Here is a 10039-nt window from a genome sequence, read left to right as displayed (position 1 = left end):
CTTTAAGCACAGCTAGAACTGAACAAGTCCCCACTCTGACTCCGTCTGCTTGCGGTAGTTTTAAAAGCTAACTCCTCCCACTTACTGCCTATGTAGCTCTTCCTCAGAACAAAAGTACACATCAGGCCTCCATGGTTTTCTTAGCTCATTGCTATTGCACCATAGTCTACAAAGAAAAGAATCATATTGGGGTTGTGGGCATGCGGGGTTGATAATGGCCTAAAATTCTGCATAGTATGCATTTAACCTTCAGATACCTAAGCATATTTTGAATGATTTTCCCTCCTCTTAGTTTAAACTCATAACTTTATATTAAACAATATCCACCTAACAAACAAACTACATGTATAATTAGCTTAACTATACGAATATGCTCTTAGTGAGCACTCTTACAAGGTATTTATTAGACTTATTTTTTAGACTTATTGGTCTTCTGCTGCTGTAGCCTATCCAATTAGAGGTTTGACGCGGTTTGTGTATTCAGAGATGCTCTTCTGCATACCACTGTTGTACTGTGTGGTTATTTGCTTTACTGTCACCTTCCTGTCAGCTTTGACCAGTCTGGTCTTTCTCCTCTGACCTCTCTCATTAGCAACATTGTTTTTGCCTGCAGAACTGCTGCTCACTGGATGTTTTTGTTTTTCGCACCAATCTCTGCAAACTCTAGAGACTGTTGTGCATGGAAATCACTGGAGATCAGCAGTTTTGGAGATACTCAAACCACCCTGTCTGGCACCAACAATTATTCCACGGTCAAAGTCAGTTAGATCACATTTCTACTCCATTCTGACATTCATTTATTCATTCATTATCTGAACCCGCTTATCCTGAACAGGGTCGCAGGGGGGCTGGAGCCTATCCCAGCATACATTGGGCGAAAGACAGGAATACACCCTGGAAAGGTTGCCAGTCCATCGCAGAGCACACACACCATTCACTCAGGCTCATACCTACGGGCAATTTAGACTCTCCATTCAGCCTAACCTGCATGTCTTTGGACTGTAGGAGGGTGTATTCCTGCCTTTCACCCAATGTATGCTGGGATAGGCTCCAGTCCCCCAAATTAAGTTAGTCGAAGTTGTGTTGCCACTGGATTCGTCAGCAGTTGGATCAAATCATTTTTTGGCAAAATTTGATATGTGAGACCCGTCCCCCCTGTACAGTATAAACGGAAGGGCTGACCCAGGCTTCTGACGGTACCAGTAGAAGAGGTAATATTTTGAGCTGCTTCCATGGAGACTTGTTATCCTTCTGTCATGTTTAATAACTTGATTTCTCCAGAGGAAATGCCTAAAAATAATACATAATTACATAATTATTACAAAATAACTTCATTACTACATCAAATAATTAAGTAGTCACAAGAATGATCTGATGAGAATGTAAAACAATTGTAAATGAAACAGAATTTATCCTCACTTCTTTTTGTGATGCTATATTACCTCCTGGGGCTGGGGGCCACAATCAGCAGTCACACAACTATAATGTGTTTGCAGATTGTGAAGCACTGCACTGCACCAAAAGCTCATGTTTGAGCTGGATGGACAGTCGCTTTACACAAGCAATGGGCCTTTAGCTAGCAATTCTTCTTTTGGCTTATCATTAAACTGATAAAACAGGTCTGACCACAAGCAAAGTCAATTAATTGCATTTTTAATCTTACAGCACTGGAGTTGGGTGCTGTGCTATGCCAAGAAGCAGAGCAATTGAGAGGAAAGCACCGCACAGTAAAATAGCGATATCGTTTAGCCACCAGAAGACACTACAGAGCAGAGTCCAAAAGTAGTTGTGTTTTCTTCCCACAGGTGTACTCCAGTGAGTGATGGTGATGGGAGGTACAGTGGGCTCCAGAATTATTGCCACCATGAATAAATATGCACAAAAAGTAAAAAATAAGTTTACAGTTATTAATATAAGCTTTATTTTTCAAATAAAAAGAATATCTCCCCAAAACATAAGCTCCACAATTATTGCCACCCCTGGTTTAATACTTTGTGCAAACACCTATGGCAAAGAGTCTTTCATTTTATTTTATGCTAAGACTTCCTGGTATTTGTTGAATTCATTGTCCCATTGCTCTTAAATAGTGCCCCTGGACCACTGGCAGCAAAACATCGCCAGAACATCAATGACCCACTGTCATATTTGGGTGCTTCTCCTTGTATGCATTCCTCTGCATCTTTGGGTTACTTATGGCCTCCCTCGCCATCTTCCTTACTGTCCGCAGGCATAATATGCACTTGCATCCTCTTTCTGGCAAGTTTACAACCATTCCTTAATGTTTTAGCCTTTTTATTATTGCCCTTACAGTGCTAAGTGTTATTTTTAACCATTTATGGATATATATTGTTTTGTACTCATTACCCTTGTGACAGTGAATTACCAATTGTGTCTTCTGAATTGACAGTTCCTTGGCTTTTCCCTTGCTGAGGGTTGACAAAGAGGTTTTGCATGTTTGTTACCTCACACACATTTTGTTACCTCAAACACATTTCCTGCTCGCTTCTTACATCTATAATATGTTGTATGTATATACACTCTACAGATACATACTTCTTACATATATAATATGTTTTATGTATATACACTCTACATATACATAGTTCTTACATATAAAATATGTTATATGTATATACACTCTACATATACATAGTTCTTACATATATAATATGTTATATGTTTATACACTCTACATGTACATACATATATAATATGAAATAAGTGAGCAGGTGCAACTGCTTGTTGTTTCACCAATAAGTACATTTTGCTACAATAATTATTAAATATGACAGTAATAACTTTTGAGGTCCAGTCAAGATTGATTTTTCTTCACCTTTGAGAAACAAAGGAAAAAAGTAAAATGCATTTCATAACTACAATTTGTTTCTGTTGAGATTTCAGTTTGGGTCACATTAAGGAGGACAACGATCCAGAAGGGTTCTTTCTATGCACCTTATCACAGAAAGCTAACATTTTCTCACCAGTGTTTCAAGTTTCATGAAAACACCACATGTAACACCATTGCAGCACATTATTCTCGTTAGTTATATCACTGATTATATTAACTAATGTGTTGTCTAAATATCTGCCCATGTCCAGTAAGGATATACTCAATTATTCATTAACCATTGTGCATGGTAATTGCTGTGTTTCCTGTAAAATTGTCATTGTCCACATTTGCTTTTGTGATATCACAAGAAGAACAATGGAGGGAAAGTACTGCATAATGAAATGAGGACATCTGGTGGAAAATTTAAGGCCCTGCAGTGTACTGTTTTTGGTGCAGGCCAGTTATCGCGTATTGTGGCCAATTAATAGCAAACATGAGCGCTGTGGAGGGCAATCAGAACTGCCTGTCATAAACAAACTGAACATGCTTACTACAATAATCCTGAACCAAAAATGGTACTGTGAAAATGAAATGGCCCATATACTGCAGTCATGGTTGGTGTTTTGAAGTTTGCATAAATAACTTCCATAATCACTACTTTCTACATTGTGCCATCAAAAATACATAGTCCTTTGAAGGCTAAACATGGCCAAAGGCATCCACTTATCCCAGAAAGACAGCAACACCTCATATAGGGGCACACGTAGTATGGTCTTACAACAGCCATACACACAAAATTCATTATTAAAATTCAGCTATTTAGAATAAATACATTTTAGTATAAACTAGCCCACATTATTTTGCAAGGTACCCAACCACAGGTTGTTGAATAACTGTTCACTGCTCATAGCAGAAACTAAATTCTCAAATGAAATACATTCGCCTGAAAGTCACAGAGACCAGATGGGGAAAATGTTTTCAGGTAAATTAATTCTGAAGCTGAAATATGATGTATTATTACTGGTGGAAATGTTTCACTTCAACCATGGAAAATAGTTCAAAACAGTACTTTGTACTGCACTGACTTTTTGAGAGATGCTGTCAGGTTCTTGTACAGAGATTACGGGTTTCCTGTCACTGTGGGCTGCAGGGCACAGTAGTACAGTGCAGAGTCTGTCACTTCAGCAGAGGAGATCTCCAGATGCACACGCTTGTTGTCTTTATCATTTTTAACAATAAACCGTCCTTTTTCATCTGTTTTATTGAGAGTCCCTGCGACCAGGATGAGGAATTCAGGTTTGGATCGGGGATACTGCCGATACCAGTGCAGACTGTTTGCAGCAGCTGTGTAAGTGCATGAGAGTTTAACAGTGTTTCTCTCCAGAACATTCACTTCTTTAGCTGTTGGTGTTATTTCCTCCTGAAAACTGTCATCTGTGGAAGAAACATATGCCTAGTTTATGACCAAACAAATTGGAATTTTTCAGAAAAAACACACAATCACTTGAATTAATACAATATATTAATTATGAACCTGGCAAACACAAGGTCACCAATAATATGCAATAATAAGGCTTGTAAAGGAACAACAATTTAATTGGTTTCTGCTCCTTGTTTTTTTATTTTCAACATATATTTTACTTTTTTTTTTTTAAACAATAGATCAGGCTGAAATAGGGGCTTTCAAACAACAAGGCTGACTGGAAAAAACAGCACAAGAGAAGAGAAAAATACAATGGTTCACTTACCCACCACTGTAGATAACAGTAGAAGTAGACAGTGCAGCATCATGACAGCTGTTAGAAAGAAACACTGACTTTAAACACTACTAAGACCTCATCTCTGAGTCTTTGCAGTTTTATGAAACTCCTCGCACTCTCCTGCTGAGTGTTAACAGGAAACACCTCCCCCTCACGGATTACTTAACCCCTTCCCTGGACACAAAAGTCAACTGAGGATCAGATTGTTACACATCAAATTTAATTTAAACAGGGATATTTTTCAGATATAAAACTACAATGTCATACTTAAGTATCTTTATCAAAACATGGCCACCAATTCAATTAAATAAATATGTTCAATTTTGCAAGGCAGTTGAAAAACTAGCCCCACATCGCTTATCTGTGCCAGATAATGAATTTCTCTCATTTCACATATTGTTCTTTCCTTTCATAAGACAAGATTTGATCATGTCATATTTTACTGGCAACATTGTGCTGAGTGTGCTGCCAAAATATGTGCCTCTGCTTCATCAATTTCCTATATGTTGCCCCATTTTATTTACGTTTTGTTTCTTGTTTTCTTTACTTCCAGTATCACTTTTTGCAGTGGCATCAGTGGCATAAGAAGCAAGAGTCATTGAGGGAAAGCACTACACCATAAAACAGTGCTTGTGACTGTTTCTGGAAACAGTAAAGAAAGTACAATTATTGAGCATGTCATTTCCCATTGTAACATGTACTTCAGTTAATCTGTAGACCTATTATTTAATGCACACGCCCATTTTAGATTCAAGCTTATTTTATAATAATCTTATTTCCTGCTCACTTCTCACATATGAAATGTAAAGAAACACCAATTTTATGATACAAAACTGTAGAGATCCATAATAGTTAGCATAAATTGTACATCAATTTATGTACAATTTATGCGTCCCTAAGCAAGATTGCATAATGGCAAACATACACTGTAACATTAAAGTGATAAATATCTTTATTTGAAAAAATAAAATGCCTTGAAATAAAGTTATAGAGGTTAAATAGCTGTTGGCATGTATCACTCATTCTTAAAAAGATCTGGAATACAATTCAGGTCTGAAGGGGTTAAGATTCAGTCATTTGTGATGTTCTTGCTGTACTTTGTCATTACATGCATGTCATAATGAGACTTTTGAATTTATGAGCAATTTATTCTTTAATACACATTAATGATCTAGAATTGCTAAAAAGTGTTTTGTACTGAATGAAAAGAAACTCAAAGCATGTTCCCCTTTAGACTGTTTTTGTAAGTGAGGTGAATACTTCATCACCACTGTGGGCCTCAGTGCACAGTAATACACAGCAGAGTCAGACAGCTGCATCTTCTGTATTGTTAAAGGTACACTGCTTGAGGTTTTGTTGACATAAGCATCAAATCTCTCCATGAACTCTGTCACAGTCTTCTTGTTTCCATATGTGCTCCGTGTTAACATGTGTTTTGGAAGTCCATTTGGATACTGTATGTACCAGAATAGATCTGGTGTTGAATCACTTGTCCTATAATTACAGCCAAGTGTCACAGATTCTCCTTCAAAAGCAATTACATCTCCTGTGGACTGAGTCACTGTGTCTTCAGCTCTGCATTCTGAAAAAAGAACAAAGTTATCTGTAACAAAGCAGAGTAAAACATGGGAACAAAATGAATGAAAAATGTTTTGAAAAGTTAGGTCATACCAATGGAATAGATGCAAATGATCAAAATCTTCAGCCCGGTATCCATAACTGCGCTGTCATATGAGTTCTGAATGCAGCAGACCAGTCTGTACAGTATGGGAGCGGCATGAACTCTCACTCACCACTCTCTGTCTCTGTAACTGCTGCAGTGTCAGTCTTTAAGGGGAGGTGCTCAGACTGTAGAGCTGAGAAGAGTTCTTTCTATAGTAATGTGTTAATCAGGGTTTCTAGCCCAGTATACATACACTCTAGGTGCAACTGCTTGTGGTGCCATGCAAAATGCATTTCATAACTGAAAAAATGCATTGGAGATTCAGTTTGGTCACATCTAGGAGCACAATGCTGTCGAAGGGTTTTATCTATGCATATTATCAGAAAACTACAAACCAGCATTTGTCCAGCTTTAACTTTTATTAAAATAAATAGACATACTCATAATTTATTCATGAGCCATCATATGTACATTTGCTGTGCTTTCTATAAAATATGATAGTTTTTGTGACATCACATGCAGAACTGAGGGAAAGTACTACATAGTGAAATGGCGACATCTTGTGGCAAATTTACTAGACTGACACATTTCTCCAACAGGTGCAGTCCAGTAATCATGAATTTTAGCCAACTTGTAGCACACTTAAGTGATGTGTGTGGGCAATTGAAACTACCTGTCATTAACCTTACTACAAGTATTTAAATCTCAAGGTTCTTCATACTATAATATAAGCCCATATTAGCCTACTCGTGAGCAGCCATGATTCATATTTTTAAAGAGCTAACTGAGGGCCCAGTTGTTGATATAGGCTAGTGGGCATTTAACGTATTCCTTAATGGTTGGGTGTATGGGGGGGAAACTGAAATGTTTTAGGGAGACTTGTTAGTACCACCTACTGTGCCACATTGGGAGAATCTTGCCAGTCGATGTGCAGATGCAGTGATTGTATTTGCTATTCAATGTACAGAAGAACAGTGCTGTGTTCTGTCTTACCCCCATTTCCCTTATTGTTTTATTTATTTATTGGTATAAACTGGACTGGAATGCTGCAGTTAGACACTGTGGTTTTCTGGTCTCTATTAGCCATACGCACACATAGACATTTTGTAGATGCAATCTAGAATCACCCATCTACAGTCAGGTCCATAAATATTGGGACATCGACACAATTCTCATCTTTTTGGCTCTTTTCACCACCACAATGGATTTGAAATGAAACAAACAAGATGTGCTTTAACTGCAGACTTTCAGCTTTAATGTGAGGGTATCTACATCCAAATCAGGTGAACGGTGTAGGAATTACAACCGTTTGTATATGTGCCTCCCACTTTTTAAGGGACCAAAAGTAATGGGACAAACTAACAATCATAAATCAAACTTTCACTTTTTAATACTTGGTTGCAAATCATTTGCAGTCAATTACAGCCTGAAGTCTGGAACGCATAGACATCACCAGACGCTGGGTTTCATCCCTGGTGATACTCTGCCAGGCCTCTACTGCAACTGTCTTCAGTTCCTGCTTGTTCTTGCATTTTCCCTTCAGTTTTGTCTTCAGCAAGTGAAATGCATGTTCAATCGGATTCAGGGCAGGTGATTGACTTGGCCATTGCATAACATTCCACTTCTTTGCCTTAAAAAACTCTCTGGTTGCTTTCTCAGTATGCTTGGGGTCATTGTCCATCTGCACTGTGAAGCTCCATCCAATGACTTCTGAAGCATTTGGCTGAATATGAGCAGATAATATTGCCAGAAATACTTCAGAATTCATCCTGCTGCTTTTGTCAGCAGTCACATCATCAATAAATACAAGGGAACCAGTTCCATTGGCAGCCATACATGCCCACACCATGACACTACCACCACCATGCTTCACTGATGAGGTGGTATGTTTTGGATCATGAGCATACTCTTCTCTTCCCATCATTCTGGAACAAGTTCATCTTTGTCTCATCTGTCCATAGGATGTTGTTCCAGAACTGTAAAGGCTTTTTTAGATGTTGTTTGGCAAACTCTAATCTGGTCTTCCTGTTTTTGAGGCTCACCAATGGTTTACATCTTGTGGTGAACCCTCTGTATTCACTCTGGTGAAGTCTTGATTAATATATCACTGTGAGCTGTGCACAGTTATAAAATCCAATGTCTTCTGGAATTAGTTTTGAAATTGTCAAAGTTGCTTTGCCACTGGATTTGTCAGCAGGTCGATCCATTGCGAAATGTTATCTGCCATCCCCCCGTATGAACTGAAGGTCTGACCCAGTGTACTGGTGGTACCAGTAGAAGTAGTAATAGTCCGTGCTGGTTGTGCTGAACATGTATTCCATGGAGACGTATTGTTCTGTCATATTCAGTACACACATCTCTTCTGTTATAGTCTAGGGTTGGATCACTGCCAACAAGAAGAAAAAAGGAAACATCGTTATTTTTGCACAACAAAATGTATTACATTCAGTACAAACAGATTACAAGTGCATTGGACTGCGACCAAATACATAGATGCCACACTGAGAGGCATTTCCTGTTGAGGCTTCGACATCTTTAACATCAAAGTTGTGGAATCTGGCAGTTTTTGTATGAGAGTTGGCATTAATAATATCACTGTGTGCCGCAGCAGTGCACAGTAATAGATTGCACTGTCTTCTGGAATTAAGTTTGAAATTGTCACGGTTGTTTTGCCACTGGATTTCTCTGTAGTTGCTTCAAATCGTTGTTTGGCAAAATTTGCTGTACCAGTGCGGTCTCCCCTGTGCAGTATATACTGAAGGGCTGACCCAGGGGACTGACGGTACCAGAAGAAGAGGTAAACATTGCCTGAGCCGCTCGTGCTTGTGATACATTCCATGGATACTTGTTGTCCTTCTGTCATATTTAGGAATTTGACTTCTCCAGACGAAATGCCTAAAAGTAATACACAGAGAAATATAGATCATTAAGTTGTCACAATTAAATTAAGCAATAGGAACAAACCAATGTCTTCTAAGGTCAGCAAAGATAACTTACAGAAGGTAACAGTTAAGACCAGCCCTGTAAAAAGCTGCATCTTGTTGTGAGGTGAAGCTTCAGGTTATTAGAGGAGAGAGAACCTGGGGCAGAATATGTGCTTTAGTTACTCTGTGAGGATGTGTGGGAGGGGCAACAGTGACCTGAAGAGAATGTGTCATTTGTAAATGAAACGGATAAGTTTTGTTATTCTTTCATTAATCATCACTCCTTGGGTGATGCTATATTACCCTGTGGGACTGCAAACTTAAACTCATGCTAAAGATGGATGGGCTAAAAAGATTTCTATTAGCTCATGAATTAACTGCTGAACTGCTAAACTACTATGAGCAAAACTAAATGCTAAACTACTTCAAATCTTCTAATATTTCGAAACACAGAACGCAATTTGAAATGAATGGAATCAGAGGTATCTAGAGATGTTTTATTTTTTCTTCTACTGATTAACACTTAAACAGCTTGGTCTAAACAGCAAAAATAAATGGGACACTGGCAGAACCAGATAAGAGATTTCCAGGTGGATCTGTTTCTTTCTTTTGTTTAGATTTCTCCTCCATTTCATTAATGTATCGATTGAGTTTAACTATACTGTCCACTAAATACATAAAAAGGAGGAGAAAAAAAACATTGTGCGATAACCCAAGAGTGTAGATGTCTGATGTGCAATACTGTATGTTTCAGATAATTGAATTGGTTGCTTTATCGTTTACCTTTACCTTTTGTCTTGAGTGAATTTGGTCCAAATAGTTGTATATATAGGGGGGAAAGACAACATATTAGTTTCCAAGC

Source organism: Conger conger, chromosome 5 (assembly GCF_963514075.1).
Source record: "Conger conger chromosome 5, fConCon1.1, whole genome shotgun sequence".
Taxonomy (NCBI): domain Eukaryota; kingdom Metazoa; phylum Chordata; class Actinopteri; order Anguilliformes; family Congridae; genus Conger; species Conger conger.
The sequence above is the reverse complement of the archived record's forward strand: the minus strand, read 5'-3'. Positions refer to the sequence as shown.